The 15,711-nt window shown below is 39.6% G+C and overlaps 1 protein-coding gene and 1 long non-coding RNA gene across 12 annotated transcripts in view; one reads left to right on the top strand and one right to left on the bottom strand.

Moving 5' to 3' along the window:
• Positions 1 to 15,711, bottom strand: part of LOC121885499 (transcription factor 4-like) — a 333,572-nt gene that overhangs the window by 177,228 nt on the left and 140,633 nt on the right. Inside the window, exon 1 of one of the 10 annotated variants that reach the window (XM_042395010.1) lies at positions 9,118 to 10,233. The exons of the other annotated variants lie outside the window; for them this stretch is intronic. The gene's annotated coding sequence lies outside the window, so the exon portion shown is untranslated. Of the gene's footprint in view, positions 1 to 9,117; positions 10,234 to 15,711 lie in introns of those variants that run through there. 10 annotated transcript variants of the gene reach the window in all.
• LOC121885501 lies at positions 5,792 to 10,296 on the top strand. 2 transcript variants are annotated; one of them, XR_006092572.1, is made up of 4 exons: positions 5,792 to 7,408; positions 7,599 to 7,714; positions 7,862 to 8,089; positions 10,227 to 10,296. It is a non-coding gene; the product is annotated as an uncharacterized LOC121885501 (long non-coding RNA). The 2 variants fall into 2 exon arrangements; XR_006092573.1 differs by having other exon boundaries at positions 5,793 to 7,408; positions 7,862 to 8,075; positions 10,227 to 10,289.

Here is a 15,711-nt window from a genome sequence, read left to right as displayed (position 1 = left end):
CAGGCCAGCCCCATCCCCCAACACACATACAAGAAACCACACACAATCAAATAGCGTGATGATGATCGGAAAAAGTCCCGTCATCTAATTGATTTAGGTATTTCTTAATATCTTCAAATCAAACAGACTCGCTCAAACATTGAAATGTTCCTGAAAATTGAAAAATAAAAATCTAGTAATTTTCATTCCTTGTTTGGAATGAAAATCATCATCAGAAGTAGACATATGGGTCTCAGCTCTGTATAGAGACTCATTGAAACACAGCAGATAAAACTCAGTAACGGTCGACATAAAGAGAGCTCTGCATGAACAGTGATATAAAAACATTCTGTTTTTTATACGAGATGAAAAAGATACTGGTGGTTTTCAAACCTCCGTATTCACTGAAGATACTCTGAAGTCTTGTTTTCAGCCAAACCCTGCTGTTTAATCAAACATTTTACACCTGTCCCAACTGGGAACATTTCAGACACTACATCTCCCATGGTAATGGTTGCAGCCATGATGAGCCATTACAGCCTTGAAGTCAACGTTTACTGGGATTTACTTGAAACATAAGAGCTCTGCCTCTAAATGAAAATAAAGTAATGTTCAACATTTCCAGCTGGTTTGAAAGTGGACACCACCAAAGCTAAATGTTCAAGTCAGATCTGAAGTGCTTTGAGCGGCAGTTGGCAACTAGATGCTGCCTCAAGAAGACTGACTGTACTGAAGTGAACGGAGAAGCTTCCAACTTCTCTCCATAAATAAGAAGTCAATACACTTTCTCCACAGGGTGTTGAACTGTTTCATAGCTTTTCTAATGTGTTAATGTGTCACTTCCAGCTCTTTTTATCACTTCATTTCAACTGCCATGTTAACTCCTTTCAGTTTCAACTGCCACTTCAACTTCTATCAGTAATTCAGTTTCAACCATAGACTGATGTCACTCGTTGGTTTGCAATAGAAACCCAGAGTTGCAGCTTCATCTCTTCCGTTTGGAGCCAGGACCTTCCAAATAAGGAGTGTGGGTGTTGCTTTTCACAATCTGGAAGCACACCCCGCTACCTTGGACCGAAGCTAATGCTAGCTTATTGGGAGCCCTGGGCGCTGCACATGTTGGGCATGTTTTTCAGAATGAAGAGAGCACCGTAAATTTCTTCTAAAGATCTTTGCCTTTGAAGCTTCAATCATTGCTAAAGATAGAAGGCAAAAGGCTTTTATCATTAACAATAATGGAGCCCAAACTCCACACTTCAAAATATCCCATCAGAAACCTGAGGCTGCCATCAGTGACTACAGTCATGTTTTTATATTGTCTACAGGATGGGAAAAAAAACACCAGCAGAAGAACTTTGTAGCTGACATGAGCAGTGATATACAACATGGCTTAAGAGAACAAGGCAAATTGAAAAGAAACAATCCCGCCCATGCAGTTTGATTGACAGGCGACAACTCGGAAGTGAATGGACAGAGATGGAGAAAAAATGAAAAGGAAAGGAAATGAGAAGTGTTAAATCTTTATCAAAAATAATAATAATATGTTAACAACAACAATTATGAAGCAAAAAACAACAGCTGACATAAAAGATGAGTGACAGAAAAAGATGGAGGACGGCAGAGACACAAGCATCTAATTCAATCATTTTATATAATGCAAAGAGAAGCTTCTTGTACTTTCACTGAACTACATTCATGTTATTATCCTGGGTAATCACACACACACACACACACACACACACACACACAAAGATGAGACAGTAAGAATTAAGAGTCAGATTACGTCTCTGTATCTTCTCCTTTAAAGCCGCTTAAACTGTCTAACACCCACAATCCTACTAAGTGTGTGTGTGTGTGTGTGTGTGTGTGTGTGTGCGTGTGTGTGTGTGTGTGTGAGGCTGGACAAGCAGGGGAAGTGATGTAATGATCACATCCAGGAAGTCTACCACGTCCTGTTTTGTTACATGATTGGTGCTCTCTTTCCTCATCTCCCTTCTTTCCTTCCTTTGCTTCCTTCGTTTCTCCCTCACCCTCTTTTTCTTTTCATTTCTTTCCTCCTCCTCTCTCCTCAATCTCCGTTCCTCACTGCCCTCTTTTCCTTCATTTCCTTCTATTCATATTTCCTTCCCTTCCTCTCATTCTTTTTATATATCATTTATTTATTTCTCTCCTTGCCTCCCTTCCTTTACTCCTATTCTTTCTCCTTCCCTCGTTCCCTCCTCCTTTCTTTACTTTTTAAAATTTCCATTTTATCCTTTTTTCCTTCCCTACATATCTCTCCTTCCTCCCTCCTTCTCTTCCAACTAATGCTATGGTTTCTTTCTTTCTCTCCTTGTTTTCTTTCTTTATCCTCTTCTTTCCTCTTCCCTTCCAACTTCCTTATGTTTCTCCTTCACCTTGATGTTATTTCCTCATTCTATTCATTGTCCTTCCCTTCCCCTTTTGATTCCTTCCCTTCATCTCTGTCCTCCTCCCTTATTTTATTGCTGTTATTTATTTATTTCTCTCCTACTGAGAAATCAAGGTCAGAAAAGAAGGATTATGAGCAGTGTTGCTGTTTTGAATTGAGAAAACCTCCCTCTGTCCCTCCCCGAGGAGCCTTTGAGCAAGGCAGGGCAGCAGACGGCACCTCCATCTGAGCCTTCATACACAAAGCTTGAAAAAAAAAAAAAAAACCCAACTCTTCTCTCTATCCGTCTCCGTGGTTACAGAGCTCTGATCGAGAGGACAGTTGGAGATGAGGATGGAGATGCCACATCAATTGACATCTTGTTACCATGGTAACGAGGAGAGAGAGAGGACAGGAATGACCATCATCAAGGCTACTACTGACCAAAAAGCATGCGTCTGTTATGAAAATAAGTTTCCATAGGGCATTTTTATTGACTGGTGGTTACTGATTATTACTGATGGATTTTTGTTGACTTGTGTTTCTTTTTTCTTTGTTCTTAAAGGACCCAGGGATCATAAAACCCACATGAAAGAGAATAAAGCAAACCTTCCATGAGCAGAAGAAAAAATACTTGCACAATATTTTTTCTCTGCAACTGAATGCTGATTTATTTTGGCGGTTGTTTATTAGATCCAGTGATGGAATCCGATTTTTCTTTTTTTCCTCAAAGGCCTAAAGGTTGTGAACAACTATGAGTGAAGTGAATACAAAACTCACAGGAGTTACGTTTGAAATGTGCCTGAGAGCTGAAGGGGGAAAAGTAAGGTTTTGATGATCGTCACATCACACGCAGGTTATAACTGCAGGTCATTACAGCCTACAAAGCATAAGAACTGTTAGACAATCCATTGGGTTTTATATTCTGTATCTTTGTCATGTTTTCATACAATAAGAACATTTATCTTGACACGAGACAAGGCCACAAGAAAGGTTTGACTTCTTTAACCAAGCCAGACTCATAGGTGGATCCATGTGTAAAATATTCAACACAACAACAATCTTCCCCTAACCTAACCACACACAAGATGTTACCCCCAGTTTCTAGTGTCAGAGTCCTGAGCTTGCCAACCACTGAATCCGACCACTATGACTTGTCTGCTTTAAGTAGGACTTGGTATTTAACCTCAGTGCTTACCAAAATGTGTCTGAAACACTGAGTATCAAAAGATGTCAACTGAAAGTTGGCATCAAACATCTGATCAGATTCACAATCTTGATCACTTTCTAATAGTTCCTGAGCACAAAACTGAGCACATAATCTTCTTGTACTATCTTGACCAGATATCAAAAAGTGAGGTTTAATAATCCCTCCCACTCTCAGCACTGTGGGCTGATCACCTGGAAGACTTGTCCTGCATTTTCATCACGAGGGTCAACATAACAAGGGTGTTTTTTCATATCTGACAGGAGATGGGAAGGGAAGTACACTTTCACTGTCTGTGTAAAACTGTACCATTCTTTTTCAGAATTTCTATTTCATTTGTTTTCTATTTATTTCAAATGTTCCAGGTGGAAATTTTCAGCAGCATGCGCACACACGTTTTCTTCAGAAAACCCTTTTCTACTTCAGACAAAATTCTTGTACATTTAACATTTGAAAACAACTTTGATTATTACTGTAGCTAAATGAAAAAAGGGTGATTTGTAGAAAAGAATGTATATATTTTTCAAACTGAGGTCATGAAAAAGAGTTCAGATTTGATCTTACTACCGAGATTAAGACATCACTTTGAAACTAGCAGCAAAAAAATTCAAACAAAACAAAAATAAATGTCAAATAAAAATGTTACGATGTCGAAATACGTAAGACTTAATTTATGGTAATAGTGCATCCATAAAAGAACATTAAATCTTGGTTTTGAATATTTCACTCCGTGTAAACATATAGCTTCAATGAATTCAATGAAGAGCTGGAACTAACTGATAAACAATATATATATATGTTGCCATCGAATAGAGAGAGGGAAGGTTTGTATCAAACTTTAGAACTAGTTAAGGGATAATTTAAGGAGGAAATCAGGGTTCAAGAGGTTAATGATGAGAATTTCATTCATGTTTCTGTCTCACGCACATTCAGTCAATGTGTTAGTGTGTCTGTCAGTAACTTTCTCTCTTGCACATGCATGCACACACATACACATGTGCACATACACAGGGGCCAGCGCTTCCTGTCATTAGGCAGCAGAGCTGTTCTATAATTAGAACATCTGGACCCAAGTAAGTTTAGTGCCAGTGCCCTCACACACACGCACACACATGTGCACACATTTTCATAAGCATGCAACCAATCATACAGACACACAAGAAAACATTTGCAGCCACCAACACACACACACACACACATACACACACATAACAAAAACAGTACATGGCTTATTTTTAGTCACTTGTGTCTTTTTTTTTTTTAAGTTGCCTGTTTTTCTGCTCTTTTGTTCAAAAAAAGCACATTCAAGCAAGAAAACAAACAACAGCTTGGAGAGCTAATGGCACGCTAAATGAAGAGAGAGAATAGCTCATGTAGACAGAGAGAAAGAAAGAGAGAAAGAGAGAATGGGAGGGAGAGACAGAAAAAGTAAGAGAGAAAAAAACATTAGCAAGTTCAAACATGGCTTTCTTGAATCAGCGGCGTTGTGTTTTTTTAAAGACAGCCGAGCTCAGAGCCTACAGATGCCTTTCCAAAAAGAGAGATTAATATTGATAATAAGAAGGCCGTTCCTTTTTGTTTTTTCTTTTGTTTTGTTTTTTTTTCTCCATCTCTGTGGTGGAGGAAGAATAAGCGGCGCAGGCGATTCCTTTGACAAACCCCCTCGTCTCTCCACACAGGCCCATGTGAAGCCGAGCCAACTGTGGCTTAGATCTCTACACACCATCACAACCAGAGGAACAAAAGGAAATTCAAAAAAAAAAAAAAAAAAAAAAAAAAAAATTGTGCAAACTGGTCGGAAGCTAAAAAGCAGCAGAGTTAGCAAAACTTTTATAAAGACTAAGTGAGAACAATGCACATGAAGGCACAGTGCCAAAGGCTGGCTGGAAACTAGTTGCAAGCAGAATTAAAAAAAGAAAACAGGGTTTATTGAAGTGGTTACTGATTTAAAGCTGGGGTAGGCAGTTTTTTTTTTTTTTTTTTTTTTTTTGGCGTCATTGGGCAAAAATTCCATAATAACCTTTCAGCATATTGTCATTCAAGTGGTCTGAGAGAATACTAGACTTCCGCACCTCCTCTTGGCTCTGTGTTCCGGCTTTAGAAAATCTAGCCTGTGACAGGAGATTTAAGCCAATCATGGGTCATTTCAGAGAGCAGGCGTTCCTATTGGCTGTTCTACAAATGCAGATGCATGTGCACGTCCCTTCAGATGGTCTGATTCAATGGCGGAAAATCCTGGAGAAAAAGCTGTTATTCCAGCATTGGCAACAACTGCCTACATCTCAAAGCAACCGCAAAAAAGGAAGATGGACTTATCAAAAAGAGAGTCTAAAAGACCGTATGAAAAAAAATGCAATAAAACACGTGTCAATATATCGGCAAAGCGTTTCAGAGATGGAGAGAACTTTGCATCGACCTAAAGTTGGATTCTGAGCTTGTCGTTCTTCTCTGGTACAGGTAAGCTGCTAACTTCATTTTCCTGCATGTGTTGTTTACCTCCGGTAAAGACCTGTGTACAGCGGAAACTTCCCAAAATTTTTCAGTGGGCTCATGCAGGGCTGTTGCCCAAAAAATTGCCCAGAGTATCCCTAACCCAAGAATAGTGACAGACTAAGCAATAATACGGGCAATTTCTGTTGTTAAACAGTACCCTAAGAGTTGCCTCAGCATATTGGATAGATTTTCAACCCTAGCGCTCACTGTTGCTTGTTGCCTGCAGCATTGCCCATAAAATTGTTGAATCTATCACTACCCTAAGCTCAACCAACATCAATAACTGAGGGAAGTTTGTGCCTTGTTAGCTAAAGCTAGATATTTTGCTAGTGCCCTTTAAATATAAAAAGAAATCAAATGTCTTTTTGAATCAAATATTATCTATATTTACAAAAGTTGATATTGGCTTTGTGGCCTGCTAGCTTGTTCATGTTTGCTACCTAGCGAAGTTTTAGCTTTTTTAGCTAGGCACACTGTAAAAATATCAACATCTAAATATCATTTTCAGTTTGAACCAGAAATATAGCAATGCTCCTCAGTTTTGGTATAGCAATTCGACTAACTTAGCTCATCTTTGCAAGCGAATGTTAGCTTACTTCCATAGTGGCTAATGCTAATCTAAAAAGCAATTATGCATTTTAATATCCTCATAGTAATATAGCTGTAGTAGCAGACTAGTGTAAACTAACTAATAAATTTGAAAACTTTCATGTTGGTCTCAGCTTGTAACTTGAGCCTCTTTGCACAGCTATTTTTACCTGACATCAGAAACACTGATTGGCTGAGGCAGTTGTTGTCCCAGGGCTATCATACAAAATGTTGATCTCAGGACAACAACCACTTGGCAAAATCAGGGCAGTTACACTCGCAGTGTGTTTAAGGCAGCAGCAGGCTAATCGATTTGTGATTGGTGAGTTGTATTTTTCATGTCCACCAGTTGAATGTGTTTTAGTATCCACCAATTAGGCACTTCTACCGGGACTCTGGTTGTCGGTCACCACTTTGTGCAGCTTGTGTTGCTCTCTTCAATTTACACAATGATCTAGCTACAGTCAGGGGTAAGTTTTCATTCCTTATCAGACATGTTTTCATTGCAGATATTGGCCTTTATGGATTTTATTATTTATTGATATTGACTACTGCATTACTTTTTGAACTGTCTGTCTTATTTTACCCAAATTGTCTGTGTGATTTCAATCATTGCGGACCGGTGTTTTGCACCATGTCACCTGCCACCATGGACCGCTACCCGAGAGCCACAGCGACATCTGGACTGAGCAAGACTGCACACAGGACCTTAATCTGTGGCTGAGGGATGTGGAAAAGTTTTTGCCTTTCAGGTAAGCGAATAGTTCATTTTTAGTAATAAAGTGTGTGTTCATAATCACATGGTTCACTTTGGACATATCAGGTGAAGAAATAAGAATGTATTTTATCCTTTAATTATTAGAGAAAATATATTTAAAGTGTTTTATAATTTGCCATTTGTACTACATGTAGATCAACTGCATAACTTGAGTCATTTCACAGCCACATCTTCATGTACGCTTCCAAGAGGTTCTCCTCCAGCCCACCTGTGTATGAGGCCTGGATTATAACCATCATGTCCACAGACCAGCAATGAAAAACAGGATTGACGTTTTGCTGTACGTGATACCCAATTACGTTAATAAACCCCTGACTTACATGTATTTATAATTACAATTACAAATTCAACTACTACAAAAACTACTACAATCAAAGGTGTCATCATGTACTTATTGTTGTGTCATGTTTTATCTTTTTTTCTTTAGGTACTGCAAAGTCTGGAGCTTATATGCATGCAGTTCCAAAGGACTATAGTTACATGCCAGACCTGCAGAGCCCCATCATGAGAAGACAGCTGGCTGATGACGAGGGGATGCCCAGAAAGACAGTGATACATCCCTCAGACCCATGACAGCTTGGGCTCGTCTCTGGAGTTCCAGCTCTGACCACAGAGCAGCTCCTAGAGCATCAAGTCAGCAGGTGACTTGGAACAGGTAGACTGACATACTTTACTGGAGCAACACACCTAAACAAGCGAGCAGGGCACCTGCACTGTAATAAGTGTAATAAAATTTAACGGCCCTATGAAACGGAAGTTAAAGCATCGCTAGCTTCTGTGTTGTGATGTATTTCCCAGTGTACAGCGGTGTAAAGTTACAAGAGGGATTTAAGTCATATCCTGCATTTGATTGGACTACTGAAAAGTGGGCGGGCCTTAAGAGTTTGCATTGCCAAACTGCAACGCTAAACTAAGGCTAACTACGATCTCTTATTTCATATTGTGGCAACTGTTTGTAAAAATGTATGTAGTTCTTACCTGTGAGGATGATGTTTTGCATGCAAAGCATGATGTAAAACCCAACAGAAGAGCTCTGTTACTTCCAGTCCCTGGAGAGAAATCAATACAGCGGCTGCGCGAGTTCACAAGGACACAGGTGAGGGGTGGGGCGGAGCTACGGAGCAGAAACAGGGAGGGGAGGGGGGAGCGGAGCTGCTTCCGTAGGAGTCTCATGCTAAAGCTAGCTTGATTTCCAGAAGTTGCCTACCCCAGCTTTAATAGCGACATGATTGTGGAGTAATGACTGGAACATTAATGTTTTCAGTAGCAGGAAGTTATGCAGCCTTCTAAAACTTTTAATTAGTCCTACTACTTTCGCCACAAATTAATTTTAGATACAAATATCTTTTAAAATAACAATAAAAATGATAATAATAATGATAACTGTAATATATTTGCTCCTATCTATCACATTAAACCAAACTTTTATGAGTCAGGACACATCATCAACTACTAATAGTAATAAGCATTATGATGTATTTTCTAAGTAACACCAATTCCAAGCAATATACCCATTTCTGGCAGGTAATTGTAACAGGACACCTGAAATATACAGTATGCTCCACTTATAATATCAAGTGTCTAATATCTGGATAAAATTCTAATGAGATCCTAACACACTTTCACTTAAAGTGGGCACATTTGTGTATCTCTTTCCAGAACTGTGAATCTGATCAAACCCACCTTAGTTTTCTCAGCTACATGCAAATCAGGGTCGGCTCTACTCCAGTCCAGAGAGTGGTGGTTATGCACCCGAAGCTGTTTGGTAACAGCTAAAAATGCCAAAAGTAGAAGTACTTGTGCTAAAAAAAGTTAAGCTAGCTAACGTGTTCATCAACTAACATGTGGATGACTTGTCAGACAAACTAAGAGCGAGAAAAAAGTTGTGGTCACCAAGATGCTCACTCACACCTCTCCCGTGCACACAGGTCATGCAACACTTGCACTGATTATTATGTCTTCTGTATGACTGTATATATTAAAGTTGAAGCTACTTATTTCGTTTTCACTTTAACGGGACTTAAACACCTTTACTACTCCCAAGTGAAAGCAAAATGACACTGAAATGACTGAAATTACTCATCTTTCTCTCTGTGACATTAAAGTGATGGGAACACAACAGAAAGTTACAGTTACATTTTGAGAACGTGTCATCCTAAAATATGAATTAAGAAATACAGTCAAAACACTCCAAAAATGACATACTCCCTGGAGGCAAACACCTGCGTCACATCTTATTTTCCAACAACTCGTCCCTGAATTCCCCTTAAACAGTCTCAGTGGACGCCAAAAAACAAATGAAAGACAGACGGATAGACAGACGGGTGGACAATGAGGCAGTGAGACAGTTAAGCTGTCACAGAGACAGACAGACCAAGTTTCGGATGAGTTTTTGTCTCAAACCGACTCTGGGTAGATTTGTGTTTGACAATTCAATTAAGGCTCCTGTCTCTCTGCGGAGGTTTTTGTGTTTGTTGGCTTTATAAAACTCTATCTCATAGACACCTGCCAGCTTAGAGCTAATGCAAGCAGAGGGACGAACAAGACTTAATCATACAGAGAGAGAGAGAGAGAGGGATTTTTGAAACTGGAGAAAGTCCAGTGGGTTGGATGAGTAGAAGCAAAATGGTCTCTCAACAAGTGCAGAGAAGCCTAGAAAGAAAATCAGGAAACAGTTGTGCTGCGTTAAACAAGCTCAGTTGTACCTTGACATCTGCTTTTAATTAGCAGGGAAAATAAAAAACAGCCTTGCATCTTATTTTCTTCTTTTTCCCTCTCCTTCCTTCTTTCAGCGGTGGCAAAGTGGCTGATTCCTCCCTTCATCCCTCCTTTCCTCTCTCCGAATACAACAACAGGTCTGGAATATTAAATCTATTGTGTTTTTTGTTTGTTTTTTAGTAACAACTTAAAAAAAAAAGCTGCTTAATCCAAAATGCTCAGAACGTTCCAGTACTTGGAGACCTTGAAGGGTCCTTCAGGGGGTTCAAAAAGTGTCAACAGGAAATGAGGAATCATTTCATTTGATTATGATTCAATTCACAAGACAGTTGTTCCAATTATCGTGCGAACAAAAACATGTTGGTTGGCAACTCAAACTATGTGGTTAAGGTTCGGGAAAGATGGCGATCATGTATTGAAGAAATCAACACTGACTGCTGCTAGACGACGTGATCTTCAGGGACAAAGTCAGACACTTTGTGCATCCAACCATCTACCGCGACTTCCTCCTTGAAAGGTTTTGTGGTACTGTTACAATGTCTCGCTATGTCCTCTTTGAAAGGAAAACGCTTGCCATTGTATATGTTTGAACAAAGAGGGCAGGTGCCACATGCATTAAAACATTAGCCAAGTAATATGATTAAATACACCATTAGCAGTCACCAAGAAAGACTTAAGCAAGCCAGTAGATCCTCTCTGCTTTCCTGCCTCATCTTCCCCTCACTTATGCATCAGACTTGTTTTCTCTTTTGAGAGTCACTTGAATTCCCATAATGCTGCAGAATTTTTGAAAAACATTATGGCTGTTTTCACATATTTTTACCTATTTTTCACCTGCTAGGCACATGGTTTCACTGTGGGGGTGTTTGATTTGTATCACTGGGTTGCTTGCTGGGCGGTACATTAATTCTGTCATGACAAAATGCATTACATTTTTCTTCAGTGAATAAAAACTAAACAATATTGTGAAAGACGGATGAATGGACAAATGAACTGAATTAATGACTTAGTTCAAATTTTTATTCAACAACCTGCATGCCTCTGCGGACCCTTAAGGCTCTGGCTCTGGTTCCATGGTTAGGTGCTTCCCCATCTTTTGAACTCTCTGCCACATATGAAACCTTTTTCATGTAACCTCGTGCGACTAAGTTTCATCAGTTGCTTTGTGTATCGATACGTGCCGTGGACCTTTTCTACAGCAGAAATTCAAACCAGTCATACCAGGAAACACACCAGTGAAGCTTGCGACATTAATGATGACTCACATAAACGGGATGCAGCCGATAATATTATAAATTACACGTGTGCTTTTAATGCTATAACATCTCAAAATATCAGCCATGAAAATGATGCATTAGCTGATAATTGCAGGGGATGATAATTGTGACCTAATTCAATTAAAACTGAACTTTTTTACATTTCAGTTCATACAACAGCCAATCCAATTGCAGGTATGGTGTTTACATGATTTTCAGTTGGCTGGTTATTTACTATGATCAACTGACAAAGCATAAACAACAATAAATGGCAAACAGCTTGTGAACCATGAGGAAAAAGAAACACCTCGATTGAGTGAATCCAAGGTTTCCAGCTGAATGGTTTAAATACATTCCCAACAGCACCCTCCCATCTAAACGCTGATGTTATAAAACTCAACTGTGTGCTAACAATTGCTAATGCTAACAATCCTATAAAGAGCAGGTTTTATTTAACTGAGGCTTCTAATGTAATTTTAGCATGAAGCTTTAAGGTTAAATTTGTCATCTGAGCATCACCGACACTGTTCATCCTGAATCAACCCTTTATCAGATTTCATTAACACTAAAAACAACCTCTCCTCCTCTCAGTCCTCTTTCCTTTCTTCTCCTCTCTCCCTCACCTTCCTCCCCCCCTCCTCTCTCTGCTCTCCCCCCCCCCATCTCTCTCATTCCCTCTCTTTACTTTCTTTCTTCTCTTGCCTTTTATCTTCCGCCTCTCCTCGCTCTTTCATGGCGTCCTGTCGTCAAGTGTAAACATGACTGAGCGCCGAGCCAGAGGGGTTCGACTCCTATCAGCTCTTCCTCTGCTCTCGTCCTCCAGTCAGGACCCTCCCGCTGATACCGCCGAGGAATTGGCGAGGTTCACTCCAAAATAAGAAATCAGCCGCTGGAAAATGTGACAACTGCTTTTATGAAACAAACAGCTAGAGAGATCTAAAGAGGAGCTAGTGCTTTTGAAAAGGAAAGCAGGGAACTTGGTTCATTTTTAAAATCTTAACAAGCTGAAACCTCTGTTCTAGAGATGATTTTACTGTCCTTTTAATTAGTTACTTACTTGCTAAATCACCAAATGGCAGTGCCCCTTCATCATGTTTTTTTTGCCTCTTTTAGCTCATAGTATTGGTTTAACGGCACATTTACTGAGTAGTTCAGTCTTACAGTTCTCAATAACCTTGTTTCCAGCAGCAGCAGGCAGCTGTTTTCAGCAAACAAGCGCTGATAAACCCAATGCACACTATCAGCCCAGCACCAAACAGCTAACATGCAAATATAAGAACTAGCTGGTGAAGAAAAGTGAAACACTTAGCAGCTACAGAGCTTCGGATATTTTACACTGTAGTTGGTGGAGACTGAGCAATAATCATTCTACTGAGGTAGAATGAAGTAGAAATCCTGGCTAAAAACTCATATTTATGACTTGGCTTGTTAAAAAAAAGTCATTTGAACCTGTTTTACTTTCTTGCCATGTCCATTACACTGTCCATTGCATGTTGTTTGCTTACTTATTCTTCCAATGTCATTGATTTGATCTGTTTTAGCCATAAATATACAATTAGGCATAATGTCTAGTATTATTATTATTGTTTTTACATGAACTGAATGATGAACTTCCCTTTACTGTTTTGAAATATGTAGCAGTAGATACAGCTACTGTAGATATAGGTTCTTTTCTTTCTAAAATAGGTAGAATAGATATGATTTCCATTCTCCTGTGACTTTTACCCATAGCAGTATACTGTAATGACTAATCCACAAGCATTTCTGACATCCATTACTCTTGTGCTTCACCCCCACTGCTGTGGCCATGGAAATATCAATGAATCAATAAATACAAACAGTGTCAATTTATTCCCGTGGTGCCTTCACGGAAACTTTTTTGGTTCAGTAAATTTCTGCTGTCGGTCAGTCTGGTCGGCCCCTGTCCTCTCAGCACATCAGGAGCTGCTGCTGACAGACAGCTGGTTGTGTGGACAGAGACGAGACGTCCGAACGCTGGTCGGAGCTGCTGTGGATTGAATGGATAGAACGCTTCAGTGGCACTTACGCACCGCTCACATCTCGATTTTGAAGTGGATTTCCAGTTAGTGTGTGTGTTTGCAGTATATCATGGTGGTAGTAGAGAATAAAGACTTAAACTTCAAAGATCTGACATAAAAAATGAATTGGCATTTAATTTACTGAACTATCATTTCTACCTCGCTGTGACCTTTGACCTCCTTCCTAATGGCTCTAATTTCTTGTTACTATACACAAACCTTTAGACTCCACATTTCAGCAGATTTCAATTCAATGAGTCATAATGGTTTAAATGCTGTTTCCTTTATATATTGTGACTGTAACACACACACAAGCCTCTAGGGGGCGCTAACACGACTTCATATTCAACTGTGATTTTAAAGGGGACCTATTATGCTCATTTACGGCTCTATATTTTTATTCTGGGACCCCACTAGAGTAGCTTTGCATGATTCACAGTTCAAAAAACTCAAATCAAAAATTTATCTTGCACTGACCCTTTATGCAGCCTCTAAGTTCAGCCTCTGTCTGAACAGGCAGTTTTAGCTCATGTCTCTTTAAGGCCCCCCTACCAATGAGACTGACATTAAACAGTAAAATATGTACAGCATATGCTAAAGCCTGCCACACAAGCTGTACATAAATCTATCAATGACAATATGACATAAAACCTAAAGATCAAACCCAGTCATCAATGCTTAAAACATCATCCACCATGAGAGACTCTCTCACCCTGTTAGACCTGGCCTTTGATAATCTGAATGTCCGTCCAGAGGGAAGCTCCAACTCTCCATACGGAGGATGAATAGGACAAAAATGGCTCGAGCCTTTGAAATTGCTCACTTGTGGAAAATGTCAGACAGGTCTGGCAGTTTAACACTGATGATCTCACTGGTTACTTTAACTAATTTTGGATTTAATAATTGACTTTAGAATAAAAGATGTTCAAATATAAATTAGCACACATTATTGGCCTCTGAGAGCTCCAACACAATCCAGTGAGGACATTTCAAAATATCCATTCAGATGAACCTATAAAGTTGAAACCAGTTACCAGTTTTTTAATTCAAAATGCTTTTATTCCATTAATACTTTGTGTTTTTAGCTACTTATGAGCCACATTAAAGACAATTTCAAATTCTTTGTAATGGATATTCCTTGAAGTCAACCAGTTTTTTCCAGTTTCACACGAATCTTAAATTTACTAACTGCTGTTACCAGTACCATCATGTTTCACACAGTGCTACTGAAAAGCATGAGTCATTAATTCATCTATCCAACATCTCTGTTACGTCCGTTGCACCTTCTGGTGGTTGAAAAAGAAAACAAAACGTATGATTTTCCCAATCATTTCATCTCAGACTGAAGCAGCAGTGAGACTCTTTTCCAGTAAATGTGAAGAAAAATGTGCTGCTGCTGCTGCTGCTGCTGTGGCTACCACAGCCTGACAAGATAAATTTGGGTGTCGTGAATCTTTGCGGTTGGGATTGGATTAAAAATAGCCGCACGCGCACACACACACACATACACACTCTCACACGCGCACCACATGCACCTGTACAGGAAGAGCCCTGTGCATTAGTTATGTAGCAGTTGGTTTGCGGCAGTGATGGGGAAGTGAGAGCGGGCCTCAGGTGAATTCCATCAGCTCTGGTCCAACCCGCTAATAATAGATGACCACTGAAAGCAACACAGCATTAGCAGCCATTTACTGAGAAATCACTCACACAGAGTCAGTGTGCGGAGAAAGAAACATCCTACAACCTACACACCAAGAACCCTCATTTCTCTTTGTTCCTCCTGATGAGGCACTAAATACTGAACACGTCAGTCTCTGTCCTCTAAACAATTTACTCTGTGGGAAGTAATCCCAAGACACAAGGAATTGTGGGTTAAAGGAGACAGATGCAGTTCTTCATGCTTAAAGAGTCAGGAAGAATTGACTGCTGCTCAGTGGTTTCTTACAATCAAGTCCATCATGCTAAATGCATGTTGCTTGGAATGACTTGACAACTTACGGTCAGATGCTACACTGTGCTGTTTTATTTTACATAGTTTGGATGCTCATGGGTAAAATACTTGTAACAGGTAAAAACAATAGGTATTTTAATTAGATGCAGGTGGGCCAAAAGACAAATAAACTTGAGAAACAACCAACCAGACTGACAGTCTACAGCCACGCTAGCTGCTCTGTGAAGCTGCATTTAGGTACAGTGGTGCTTTAAGCTAAATGCTAACTTAGTAGGTTAGTATAAAGTTTACCACCTTCATGATCCTAGTTTAG

The sequence above is a fragment of the Thunnus maccoyii genome, chromosome 19 (assembly GCF_910596095.1).
Source record: "Thunnus maccoyii chromosome 19, fThuMac1.1, whole genome shotgun sequence".
Taxonomy (NCBI): Eukaryota; Metazoa; Chordata; class Actinopteri; order Scombriformes; family Scombridae; genus Thunnus; species Thunnus maccoyii.
Note: the sequence above shows the minus strand (reverse complement) of the source record. Positions and strands in the feature narration are given on the sequence as shown.